We start from the raw sequence: 14,674 nt of genomic DNA on the forward strand, positions 1-14,674 counted from the left end.
AGGCGAGTGACCATGAGACAAGAAGAGTAAAAGAGTGAGGAAATAGAGGGAGTGAAGAAAAGAGTGAGAGAAGGGGACTGAGTGAAGGAGCAAAAAAAGTCAGTGACAAAATATGGATGAGTTAAAGGGAGTGGACATAAGAGAAAGGGAGTGAGAAACTGAAGAGATGAAAGCAGTGAGATTAAGAGAGAGGCAGTAAGGGAAGGATAGAGAGAAACAGAAATAAAAAAGTAATAAATGTATTTTTTATTAGTCGTACTTACCTTATAAATGTAATATCTGTGGAAGAGAGTAAACAAATCAGTTATAATATATATTTCACAATACAAAATGCAAATTAACTTGTACAACATGTTATATGGTTTATTTTTGCTGTTCTCAGAATATATTGATTTTCACTAAAAACAGTGAGTTCAATACTATTCATCATATCACAGCGGGCAAAAAAAAACACAATCAAAATGATTGTGTTTAAAAACCATATAAAACTTAGAAAAAGCATATCTTAAATGTTTTCTTCCAAACAGCAATTTCTAAGATACAGTATCTTATTATTATCCTCTCAAACTAAACTGATATAGAAACATACATTAACCACATTTACCCGAAATACGTATTCTTCATTTACATACCTTTCCACATGGCCAAATGGTATACAGAAAGTCCTCTTTTTGGAAATTACTTAATAGTAGTTTTAAAATTACATTTACCCGACTTTCTGAATGAAAAGTCCAACATCTATTTCATCATCTAGCAATAATTATATTTGCACCTCTGACTTACTCTTGATTAACATTTCCTATAATACTGATATCACTCTCTATGTGATACACTTACACTACCTCTATGACAACTACCAGTTTACTAATTATCTTGATCACTTTCACTCACAAACTAATTTTGAACAGCACACTTACTTTTATTAACTGCTCCAATCTTCATTGTCCAATTACTTTCACTAAAATTTCGGTTCTAAAAACACTAGGTAAGAATTTGTTAAGTCAAAAGGCAAACGTTGTTAAAAAAATCAATTGAGTATCAATACAAACTTATGTAAAAACATATATTATCAACATTTACCCGAGAAACTCATTTTTCATTGATATACTTTCCCACATGGCCAAATAGTACGTAAAAATTCCTTGGTTTGGAAAATACTTAATAATACTCTTGACCTTCCATTTCCCGACCTTCTGCATGAAAAGCTCCAACGTCTTTCGTAACACCTAACAATATTTATATCTCCACCCAAGGATGTGTATCATGTCCATAAAACCTTAAACAACCAGTAAACTATCAGAATCTGAACATCATATAGTATCCTGATGAAAATCCAAAACTCCGCTAACTCTTCCAGGGAACTATTCAAAACTGTAACCCATTTAACAAAGACCCCCAGGGACACAGTTTTTAGTCCAGATCAGAGCTTTGTCGATGGAATTGCCACCTTTTCTCAAACAAAAGTACAAACGGTATATGATGACCTCAGTACCATGGTATCCGGCACATTTACCAATGAAGTCGGACAATCCACCATGACCACCTCCTGCTTCTCCAATTTTTCCGTACTTGAGAAGCAGCAAGTCTGTGACCTGCTCATCCAGATGAAATCTGGCTCCCCGCTGGACCCTTGCCCCCCCTATGTACTGCATCTGATCCCTGAGACCATCGCAAATATCCTGACCCCCTGCTTAATAAAATCATTCTTCAAGGTGAATTCCCAAAAGATTGGAAAATGGCCTGCATTAGACCTTTTCTTAAGAAGGACACCCTTGATCCCTCTGAGCCCAAACACTACCGTCCCATTTCCTGTCTGCCCTTACCTGCAAAAATCCTGGAAAAAGCCAGGAAATTATGAGACATGTGGATGAAAAGAAGCTGCTAGACCCGTCACAGCACGGCTTCAGACCCCTACACTCCACGGAATCAGCCCTTATCATGGCCACCGAAAAAATTCGTAAAACCATGGACGAGGGTGGTCGGTCAGCCCTGATATTATTAGACCTTACAGCGGCCTTCGACACCGAAAACCACTCTGTCCTACAAAAAAAGGCTAACCTCCCTAGGCTTCACTGACTCTGCCCTGGCCCTCATCGCCTCTTTTCTAGGCACCCGCACTAACCAAGTGATCTGGAATGGATTACAATCGGCTGAATTTTCCCTTCCGGGTAGGGTCCCACAAGGATCGGCATTGTCGCCTACAATATTCAACTTATATGTGACTCCTCTAGCTGTCCTGATTAGGTCCCATGGCCTACAATTGGTATCTTACGCCGATGACACGCAAATCATAGTGTCAATCTCACAGTCCATCGAAGCCACGGCGGATCGCTTTAGAAACTGCCTTACTGGGGTGAAGAACTGGATGAGCCACAACTTTCTTAGACTGAACACGGATAAAACTGAAGGGACCTGACGACTTCATTAATCTACTGCCCCGATATGTACCTTCGCGAACACTGAGGTCAGCCACCCATGACCTAGTCTGCCAGCCCAGAATAAACAGAGCCCGATGGGGAGGAAAGTCATTCTCCTGCCAGGCGGCTAAAATATGGAACTCGCTACCCCCAGCACTACGCGCCCAAAAATCTAAAATGAGCTTCAGGAAAGAGCTAAAGACCTGGCTCTTTACCTCAACCGATCTGCCCCACTGCTTTCCTCTCCTCTCTGTATCTCACAGCGCCAAGACGCCGCGGCATTCGTGCGCTTTACAAATATTTCAGTCAGTCAGTCATGACTAACTTTTATTAATTGCTCCAATCTTTCTAGGCCAATTACTTTTCCTAAAATGTAGGTTGTAAAAACACTAGGTAAAATTTTTTTAACTCAAAAGGCAAACGTTTTTGGAAAGTCAAAACAGTATCATTACAATAAGTCCAGCCTTTTTGACATTTTAAATAAGCTGTATAACGTCCAGATGTTGTTGAAGGACCATCATGGAAAATAATTGCTACTGTTACAAAGGTTCTTCCTGAAATTGATCATTGAGAAGCCACAAAATTTTTAATTAAAGTTGTTAATTTAGTTCCATCAGGTCTACATCGTTGGAACATTAAAATTACGTACTGTCCATAACTTTGTATAAATAATGTTGATAGCATTGCAGAGTTACATTGGGTACAAACCATGTTTTGATCAGCTGCTCTAACTAGATTATTAAAAGACACTGATTTGCAGTCTGGTAAAGTCAAATATATAAATCTTTCAGTATCTACTGTTGTACTACTTGAAAAGGAACAATTATCGCAGACATGTTGCCATTTATAAGAAAAGGCCAAAAAGATTTTCAACATCTATACCTTCCTCTTACAATACAACAAGCATGTACATTAGACATTTCTGACAATCTTGCTGAATATCCTGAGAAAATTGAGTTATACCAGAACATATGTCTAAATCATTTCGAAAATCAGAAACACTTTCTATATTTGTCCTATCACTGCTACATTTCTCAAACACAGTAGTCAACAAACAACAAAAACTTTGATCCCGATTGTCAACAATCTGTTCTTGCAAACATTGGAGAAAAAAAACAACATTAACCACTACATTAGCATAGCAGTTGACACCAGAACTGTTCTCAAACTGAAATCCAACAATATCTTCAACAGAATCCTCTTTGTTTCTGCTTACAATTACTGGTTCATCTACTTTTCTTTTTTTTGCTACAATTCTTCTCATTTCTTCTTTTTCGGCCTACCACACGCTTTTCAAATAGAGGATGGTAAATTTGGAGCATACTCTCTTCTTAACCTATTATATTCCTTTACACAATTTAGATCTGCACTAATCTTTGACTCATCATAATCAATCAAGTACAATCCAGATAAAGTTCTGACTCGAGATAAAGCAACATATGCCATACCCTCCTTGAAGCAGAACTTCCAATATTCATCAAAGCACTATCTACACTTAAACCTTGACATTTATGAATAATTACTGCATATGACAAAGAAACAGGAAACTGTTTTCGGCCGACATATAAATCTTTCACAAGCAAAAATCGAACAGAACAACGACTAAACTGTTGTACTTCTTCAATTCCATCAAATCTAATTTTCAAAAATTCAATTCCATCTCTATTTCGGTAATTCACAAAATCAACAACATGACCCATTGCTCCATTTACTAAACCTCTTTTCACATTTAAATTCCGTCGTAAAATTATACGACAATTTAAACATCCATATAGAGTCTTTTCAAAACCAGCAGTTTTAGAAATTGTCTTCTCTAAAGAATCCAACTTTGATTTCAACTTTTCTGACAAAACAATACTAACTCCTTCGTGCTCTATTTTATCAATAGCTTCCAGTTTCACAATCTCTTGATTTTCTAACTCTAACATTTTGTTGTTAAAGACTGAACATTCTCGAAGAGTTGGCATCAAGCATATTACAGTTTTGTTTTCAGCAATTTTCTGATAAATAATCTCTGGGAGAATATTTTCCTTTGGAAACAAATTTGAAATTAATCGTGACTGTAAAGTTTCTTTGCCATGTTCAGTTACTTTTCCAATTCTTACATCTTGTAGAATATTTTTATAATCTTCATCCTTTGCCTGTCGCATGTTTTGAAGCAGTTCTGCATATTTAAAATATAACCAGATATTCACATTTCCAATGCTTCCTAGGCACTTTCTTGTATCTTCATGCGTAAGCATCTTAAACACTGGTTGTCCTTTCACTGAAGTTAGATGCAGTAGATCTCCAAAGACAATGATGTGTTTGCCTCCAAATAACACATCATACTCTGTTTTAAGAATTCGTTGCATTCTTAAATGCACAAAAGCAAGCATCACATTTGAAACCATGCTTACCTCATCAATGATAAGAAGTTTCATTTTCTTCAGGACTCTACCAACTTCACAACAAGCTTCTCCAGATAGCTTGTGGTATTGTAATTTGTTATCATGCTCTACTGGTAGCATCAATAAACAATGTAAAGTAATCCCTTTAATGTTATGTGCTGCCAACCCAGTTAGAGCAGTAGCAACACAAGACAGTGATGACTCTATTCTTTTCTGCAGATAAGTTGCAATTGATTTAATCAGAAAACTTTTCCCAGTTCCGGCTTCTCCACTCACATACAGTCAGACAGGTTCAAATGACGTACATGAGCACTCTTTTTTATCTTGACGTAAACCATGCTCAATCTGTTCTGTGACTTATCATATATTTTTTTCTGCTCCACGTTTAGTTGATTTTCCAAATCTTCTAAGTTACCTACATCCTCCTGGGCTTGTTCCATGGCTCTTTCCACCTCTTCCATGGCAGTGACAGCTTCATTTTGGATAATTGGTCCTCCTGGTGGATCCTGACTCAACGAAACAGAACTTTGACTGTCTTGAGAACTGTCTCTAGCAATCTCTGCTGCAATGGTAGCTTCTTGCTGTATTTCATCGTTCAACATTTGCAGATAATTTGAAAAAAACAGGACATTCTATGGTATCCTTGGTTGCAATGACAGAATCTTCAAAACTGAGAAAATCTCCAAGTAGTTCCTCTTCTGAACGCCATGGCTTAAAGAGTTGCTCAAGAGCTAAATAGTAAAATTCCCTTTTATTAGGAGATTCGCAACTCAATTTACGATGATTAATCAAATGTCCTTTTCTTTGTTTCACCAGACATCCTTCACATCCAATTACAGCATATACTCCTTTATTGATATCTTCTGTCATATTCCTCTTAAAAGTATAGCTTTGCAGTACTTCATAGAGACAAACGTTCTCAAGATGACTACTTCTATTTGGATAATATGTATCCAACATGTTTGTCTTCAAAATATCTGTACTGTTTGGTTGAAACTCCGCCAAATACTCAATTTCTTGTACAGACTTCAAAACTCAGTTTCGTGTTGCAGCAAGACCTAGACTCACCCAAATGATGGATCTCGATTTGGCATACAGACTTGCTGATGATAACCGATCTGAACATTCATATGCTCCAATTTCTCGATGCGACAACATCTTCAGACTGTAACTGTATAATTTCTTACTTAGGCTCTTTTCATGCGAAATATCCTCCCACATTTCCTTCAGTTCCGTCTTTTCTGATTTTGTGATGTAAGACGTTACATATCGAGCCACAGCAATAGAGTTGTCAGCAACATATTGAATATCCATGTTAGCATTCCACATGGACAAATTGACTGGGTTGTAGTCTTTTATGTATTTGGACTCTTCATTTCTTTTCAAGTTGTACGTATTTTTCGGTGATTTTCTTGTCACAGTATGTCGCAGTGAAGACATAAAATTGTTCACTCTTCCTTTAGATATTACTGGTCGTGGAAATCTAAAACGACATTTTGTGTAGAACTTCTCCTTGGATTTGAACTTTCGACGACAGTACTTTCCACAGCGATGGGTTTGAAAGTGTAAGACTTGATGTCGTAAATTGTCTTCTTTTGTACTTTTCGGAACACACATGTGGAATATTGTTCAATGAAACTCATCACTGTGTCATCCGAATCTGTTCCAAATTTGGGAGCATCTTTGATCCATAGCAGCATATGTATGTGAGGAGCACCTCTTGCTTGATACTCCTTTCTCCAAAAGAAATCCAAAACCTCTCTAAGTGGAGGATGTTTTTTGTTTGTGATGACGACATCATAGCTTCAAATCGATAATTGAAAAACCTACAAACATTAAACATTAACTGGATCCAAAGAGCACAGTTCTCCAGGTGTCTTGAATTCTATATTTTCTATGTTTCCATTTGCCTCTCGAAGAAATTCAAGTAATTCTTCCCAGGCATACTCAGCACAGCTAAGAGTGAGGAACCATGTAGGAGTTCCTAAGTTTCTTAGCATACATTTCAATTCCCCATGACGACGGTACCAATACTCATTCGTACCACGCTGACATGCCATGAGATTGATTAGGTGAGATTCAAAAATACTGTCTTCCACTTGGACTTTATCCATAAAGTCCCTTGCCGAAACATTTTGAAGATGTAATCCAGATTTCAGTATATGGTTCACAGCATAAGATAGTCCAAAGAAGTCACTCTCAACCAGAAGATGAAACAAATATGGAATGCATTGACGAAATCTTGGATCTTCTGCATATAATCTTAAAGTCTGGTATTCCGACGCAGGAATTTGAACAGGTCGGTCATCATATCTTCCACCTTGACCTGTTGGAAACAATTGAGGAAAACAACAAGCTTCCAAGCTTTCTTCCCATAAACTTATGGGACTTCCTTTGGCTTCTTTCATTTGGAACAACTCCATAGCATTCCCCATTACTTCTTTAGAATGCAGAGGATGAACACTATAATGCTCATAAATCTGTTCACTTCTAGACACATCTACTTTTTCAATCTGTCCAGCTGATGAATCACTGTCCTCTTCTACAGTTGTTTCCTCTTCTCCTATATATACATTTTTGTAGTACTGATTGTTTTTTACTAAATACAACGTTGCCTTTTTGACTTTCCTAACATCCACTAATTCTTGCCAGATTTTCTTATTCTTTGTAGGAACGCCATTAACTAGAATAACTAGAGGTTCCCTCTTCCACTTTTTCTACGGCAATGGTGTCAATATTTTCTTTAAATCTTAAGGCAAATAAACAACTCTTCCCTTTAATCCTCTCTGTGAATCTGAAGGAGGCAATTTCCCTGAAAAGGATGTACGCATTGAATCAGAATACACTCATAGGTATTTATACCCATCAATTCAGACGGAATCTTTACCAACTCAAGATTATTATGTACAGCTCTAGCAGGCATTCTGTTTTTATTTAATTTATTATAACTATATTTACAAATACATAGATCAGAACCTAAATCAAAACAATTTTCAACCAACAAATAAGTTGCAAAATCCTTCCATTCATTATTATTTTCCATTTCACTTTTAACATATAAATTAACTAACCGAGTCTGATTCTTATAATGAGTTCGTCGACAACACACACAAGAAAAATTTGGCCTTTCACTTGAAATGACCTTAAACTTTGTAATTTCATGATCTGTACATTCTCTTCCACATTAATTAATTAATTGCAAGTTTATATAGCGCTAGGATCGACTCCCGGAGGAGTATCTCCGCGCTTCGACCGCTGCGAAACCCTTCCTGGCTTCCCTGAGAGATGGTCCCTTAATGGGTATCTCCAGGGTGAGACCAGGCATCCCCGGTGGTCTGGTGGGGCCGTTAGTGCACATGAGGCAAGCTTATGCCCAGAGTTGCCGAGTGTGATCGCTGATCAGAGTGGGCACCGAGGCGAGAGAATTATCGAGTCCGCTGACCCTGGTCCAGAAACCTGCCACGTCGGGAATCGAACCCTGGTCCCGGGCCGTCCTCTGCTCTCGGGTCTGCCGCCTCTAACCAGTGAGCCACACTACTGCACTGCATTACTTTCTATTACTGTATCATTTCGGCAGTGTCCTCTTTTTCACCAAAGTAACAAAACTCTATTTCTTCACAAATCTTCTTCACATCTAATTCAGATCCATGCAAAAGAGCACTGTTTAACTGTTTTAGCTTAAGTGCTGGACTTTTTGCATAATACAACCTTCTCACTATTTTCCTCACTTTAGTTTGATGCACTCCTAACATCCTAAAATGGTGAAAAGTACTCTTACATACTTTTCTAGAAAGACAAGCCAGTGAATGACCATGTAAACCTGTTTTTTCCCTCACTCTGCAAGGATCTAAGTCTTGCAACATCTTAAACTTTTGTTTTAGACTTTTCTTACTATATGTACGTAAGAAATTGCTTAACAAATTATTAGAATCCGTTGCACACTACAAATACTACTACAATTCCAAGTATACAACGGAGCCTTAGGACGTCTGCCTAAAACTTCATCAGCTAACACCTCATCTGCATTTCTAGGCACAATTTTTTCTTTTTCAACTGGACAACCGTCCTTCACCTCATATGCTCGACCACTGGTGTTAACTGCATGCACCAAAACATTACCTTGAAAGTAACTCTCTTCATTAATAAATGGCTCACAACTTGAACTATGCTTCCATTCTCCCGAAAAAACATCACAAAAATTAGTCCGATTAATTACTCTTTTCCACTTACATTTTGATTTCAAATCATTGATTGCCTTATCTAGTGTACGAACTCTATTGATTACTAACATATACAGCTTTCTCTTCACTTCAAAAGCCTGATCAATAAACTTTTCTATTCTTTTCTTTTTCTTGTAAAAAGCTGTTTTCCTATTATATTTCTTAAGATTTTTTAATAAATTCAAAACTACTCTGTTACGAAACATTTGTCTACGAATGTCAATAAACTGATTTTTCCTACGATTACCAGACACACTATGATCTCCTCGTACCATTATAGCATGTTTTGGTGACCTCTGCTTTTTCTTTGTATTTACACTTTGGTTTTTTTTCATAGAAACACTTTCTTGACTTTTTCTGCATTTTAACAATTTCCTTAAAAAATCCTTGGTTTGCTTACCAGGAACATTTTTTCTTTTCTATGAAGATTGTCCTTTGCATGAATCTTCTAATGGAGTCCTCTTGGTCGATAAAGCTTTCTTATAAAGTCTTTTTTGGCGGTCTTTCGTAGGCATAATCTATTATGACTCTGTAGATATTTACAATCTGTTGAAAAGAAAAATGTGACATATTATAGACTACTACTAACATTGCACATAGCAATTACATTAACTAAACATTATAAACACTAGTTCACATCTCTCTTTGTGTGTCTCCTATCACTCTCTGCCTGCACCATCTCCCTCTTTGCATGCCTCATCTCACTCTCTCCTTCCACCTTCTCTCTGTATGTGTGTGTCATCTCAATCTCTGCCTGCACCATCTGTCTGTTTGTGTGTATGTGTCATCTCACTCTCTGTGCCTAAAACGATTTACCATGCTAAATGTTTTTTGCTGAAATGACTGGCTTTAAGATTTTTGACAATCATCACACTGAGTGTGTATGTGAATTAAGGAATTATATTTTCATCTTTTTCCATAATGTTAGCTGTGTGTGCTCACAGTTTGTATCTTTTACCTTATAGGGTAGACTTCTTTTTAAAGTGTTTCTCATGCTTGGATTCAATGCTGGTATAGAGATAGTGCTAATGGTTTCATTGGGCTTGTAAATATGCTCCTTTTTTACAAGCGCTTTGCGCTACCTTTAACATGGATGCAAGCAGTGAATGTATGGAGAGGGATAGGAATAGCAGATAGAAAACAATATGAAATGGGTGGGAGATGCATAAAAGATTTCACTAATGGCATCAATTGAGATGGAATATAAGATAAAGTGGGGCATATTTACAAGACCCTTGCGCAAGTTTTAATGGGTGCAAGCAGAAAATGCATGCAGAGTAATAAAATTGGCACAAAGACAAGAATATGAAATGCTGTGAGAGATGCGTAAAGAATTTTACTAATGGCATAAATTGAGATAGAATATACAAAAAAGAGAGGCATATTTACAAGCCCCTTGCGCAATGTTTGACATGGGTGCAAGCAGAAAATGCATGCAGAGTAATAAAATTGGCACACTGATAAGAATATGAAATGCTGTGAGAGATGCGTAAAGTATTTTACTAATGGCATAAATTGAGATAGAATATACAAAAAAGAGAGGCATATTTACAAGCCCCTTGCACAATGTTTGACATAGGTGCAAGCAGAAAATGCATGCAGAGTAATAAAATTGGCACATAGACAAGAATATGAAAAAACAATTCTATAGGTCCGCGCACGGGAAGTGCTCGGAGAGTGCCCTGTGAGTGCTCGGAGTGCGCACCCTACCGCCGCCATTTTGTGGTTTTAAAAGAAAGTTAACAATAAAAGATGAAAACATGGAAAGAGGGCAGGGTTGAGTGTCCATGACCCCCTAGGCAAAGGGGGCAGGATAGAAACAACCTGACCCTCTAGGGCTGCTCAGGTGGTCCCACAAGGATATTAACATATTTAAACGTTATCCGCTAATAGAATTTGCATTTAAAAAACCTTGCGAATTCACTGAAAAAACCATAGGTTTCTGGCCTTATATAGTTAGGAATTAGCATTAAAAAAAACCTTGCAAATTCACTGAAAAATCCATAGGTTTCAGGCCTTATATAGTTAGGAATTAGCATATAAAAAACCTTTGAAATTCACTGAAAAAAACATAGGCTTCAGGCCTTATGTAGTTAGGAATTAGCATTTAAAAAAACTTTGAAATTCACTCCAAAAACTATAAGTTTTAGGGGTGTTCTAGTTAGCTGGACATTTTTCATCATACAAGACCATTGAAATTGCTCCTATATAGTTAGTTGTACTAACTATATTTTGCGCACCCGCAATCCACTGCTGATGATGTCACATATTAGATCATTCATGACATGGTCAGTGACATCACTGATGACATCTCAAATGACATCACTGATGACATCATCCACGTGACAATCTTACACCTTTTTATACACTATTAAAATCTTTCATCACTCTTTGTAAAATACAGAGTATCATATTGGAATCCATTGTCACAGCAATACAAGTATCTAAAAATCCACTCAGTGATTCATAGATGTATACACACATCTAATCACTTACCTGTAGATTCACTCATACATGCTGTCAATAAACAATAGAACACTATCGAAAATTCTATGCACCTATATCGACATTAAACAACAGCACACATCCTATTCACATATGAAGTCATCCTACTCACTTATGCAAACAATGGATCATACTTACATATTTACTTAGCAAAACACTTATACAAACACCACTTCATCTATTCATTTAGATAGTAAGTCATACTTAGTGAATTTTAAAATCATTATTACAAGTATACAGTTATCCATACAGTCACTCACACAATCATTGAGTCTTATGTATACTTATTTATATACAACAACTGACACATACACTGCCTTTTATTTTTCTAGTTTGTTGGACATGTACCATTGAGAAATATATTTGCTCATCACCACACCCAAAAAGAGATTCACTCACGCAAACTGTTAGAGCATGTAGTTTTAACTTCATATATCTACTGAATCAACTATTCACACATCTTTGGACAGTCACACACCCCCCACCGAACCACACACACTTCCACACTCACATACAAATACTCAGTTAACTAATCAATAACTAATATAGACTTTCACATAGCTAGTAACCAACTGTAGAATCAGTTTACACAACAACTGACAAAGTGATACAGATATTCATACAGTTTAGTCACTATCCACTATATTTAGTGAGACACTATAAATTGGTCAAGTAAACAGTCAATTACACTGCTACTAAATCCTCCATCCAAATATTTATTTATTTATATCCACTCATTCTTCAATGCAAATTGCTATATATATAATGCATATTTAAATAACAAAGCAAACCCCATTCACTGGATGATGTCATCAGTGATGTCATTTGAGATGTCATCAGTGATGTTACTGACCATGTCATGAATGATCTAATATGTGACATCATCAGCAGTGGATTGCGGGTGCACGAAATATAGTTAGTACAACTAACTATATAGGAGCAATTTCAATGGTTTTGTATGAGTAAAATGTCCAGCTAACTATAACACCCCTAAAACTTATAGTTTTTTGAGTGAATTTCAAAGGTTTTTTAAATGCTAATTCCTAACTATATAAGGCCTGAAACCTATGTTTTTTTCAGTGAATATATATATATATATATATATATATATATATATATATATATATATAATACCACACCAAACTTCACCATCCAAGAAGGCGCTGACTCCGTGTATCTTAGTTCAAGGGTCTTTATTTTACATCAACTTCTGCTCAGACGCGTTTCGGCGGCAACCTCCGCCTTGCTCACTAACATCTGACTAAACAAAATAACGCTTTATATACATGTTCAAACATTCACATGAGTCATAGTTGTCATCCCTGATTGGCATTGGTTTGTTGCCATGGTGACTGCAGGTTACACCCAAACAATTACGTGCTTGTCTCCGTTCATTTAGAGCTTAGGCATTATGTAACACTATTTACTACGTTCTAATGCGTAGTATGTAAAAAACACACATTATTAACATCTTTCAATTCATAGTTAGTACGTTACCAGTATCATATCATTCGCATAAAATATATATATATATTAGATAAGAATAGCAAAAACATACTTACCTATGTGTACATACTTTTTCGACATTCTAGCTATGAATTTTCTCATGATCATTACTTACAAACAAGATATCGGAGTGAAATATCACCTGGAGAGTCTGTGTAAGTGACATCATCCAGTGAATGTGGTTTGCTTTGTTATTTAAATATGCATTATATATATAGCAATTTGCATTGAAGAATGAGTGGATATAAATAAATAAATATTTGGATGGAGTATTTAGTAGCAGTGTAATTGACTGTTTACTTGACCAATTTATAGTGTCTCAGTAAATATAGTGGATAGTGACTAAACTGTGTGAATATCTGTATCACTTTGTCAGTTGTTGTGTAAACTGATTCTACAGTTGGTTACTAGCTATTTGAAAGTCTATATTAGTTATTGATTAGTTAACTGAGTATTTGTATGTGAGTGTGAAAGTGTGTGTGGTTCGGTGGGGGGTGTGTGACTGTCCAAAGATGTGTGAATAGTTGATTCAGTAGATATATGAAGTTAAAACTACATGCTCTAACAGTTTGCGTGAGTGAATCTCTTTTTGGGTGTGGTGATGAGCAAATATATTTCTCAATGGTACATGTCCAACAAACTTGAAAAATAAAAGGCAGTGTATGTGTCAGTTGTTGTATATAAATAAGTATACATAAGACTCAATGATTGTGTGAGTGACTGTATGGATAACTGTATACTTGTAATAATGATTTTAAAATTCACTAAGTATGACTTACTATCTAAATGAATAGATGAAGTGGTGTTTGTATAAGTGTTTTGCTAAGTAAATATGTAAGTATGATCCATTGTTTGCATAAGTGAGTAGGATGACTTCATATGTGAATAGGATGTGTGCTGTTGTTTAATGTCGATATAGGTGTATAGAATTTTTGATAGTGTTCTATTGTTTATTGACAGGATGTATGAGTGAATCTACAGGTAAGTGATTAGATGTGTGTATACATCTATGAATCACTGAGTGGATTTTTAGATACTTGTATTGCTGTGACAATGGATTCAAATATGATACTCTGTATTTTACAAAGAGTGATGAAAGATTTTAATAGTGTATAAAAAGGTGTAAGATTGTCACGTGGATGATGTCATCAGTGATGTCATTTGAGATGTCATCAGTGATGTCACTGACCATGTCATGAATGATCTAATATGTGACATCATCAGCAGTGGATTGCGGGTGCGCGAAATATAGTTAGTACAACTAACTATATAGGAGCAATTTCAATGGTTTTGTATGAGTGAAATGTCCAGCTAACTATAACACCCCTAAAACTTATAGTGTTTTGAGTGAATTTCAAAGGTTTTTTAAAGGCTAATTTCTAACTATATAAGGCCTGAAACCTATGGTTTTTTCAGTGAATATATATATATATATATATATATATATATATATTAGATAAGAATAGCAAAAACATACTTACCTATGTGTACATACTTTTTCGACATTCTAGCTATGAATTTTCTCATGATCATTACTTACAAACAAGATATCGGAGTGAAATATCACCTGGAGAGTCTGTGTAAGAACCTCCTTTGTATCTTAACCAGGTCTGATAGGTGCAGTGCATAGTGGGAT

At 36.2% G+C, this 14,674-nt stretch overlaps 1 protein-coding gene across 1 annotated transcript in view; it reads left to right on the forward strand.

Annotated features, from left to right (window-relative positions):
- ATG16L2 (autophagy related 16 like 2) overlaps positions 1–14,674 on the forward strand; it is a 579,847-nt gene that overhangs the window by 270,393 nt on the left and 294,780 nt on the right. The window lies entirely within an intron of this gene.

This window comes from Lissotriton vulgaris, chromosome 8, assembly GCF_964263255.1.
Source record: "Lissotriton vulgaris chromosome 8, aLisVul1.2, whole genome shotgun sequence".
Lineage (NCBI taxonomy): Eukaryota > Metazoa > Chordata > Amphibia > Caudata > Salamandridae > Lissotriton > Lissotriton vulgaris.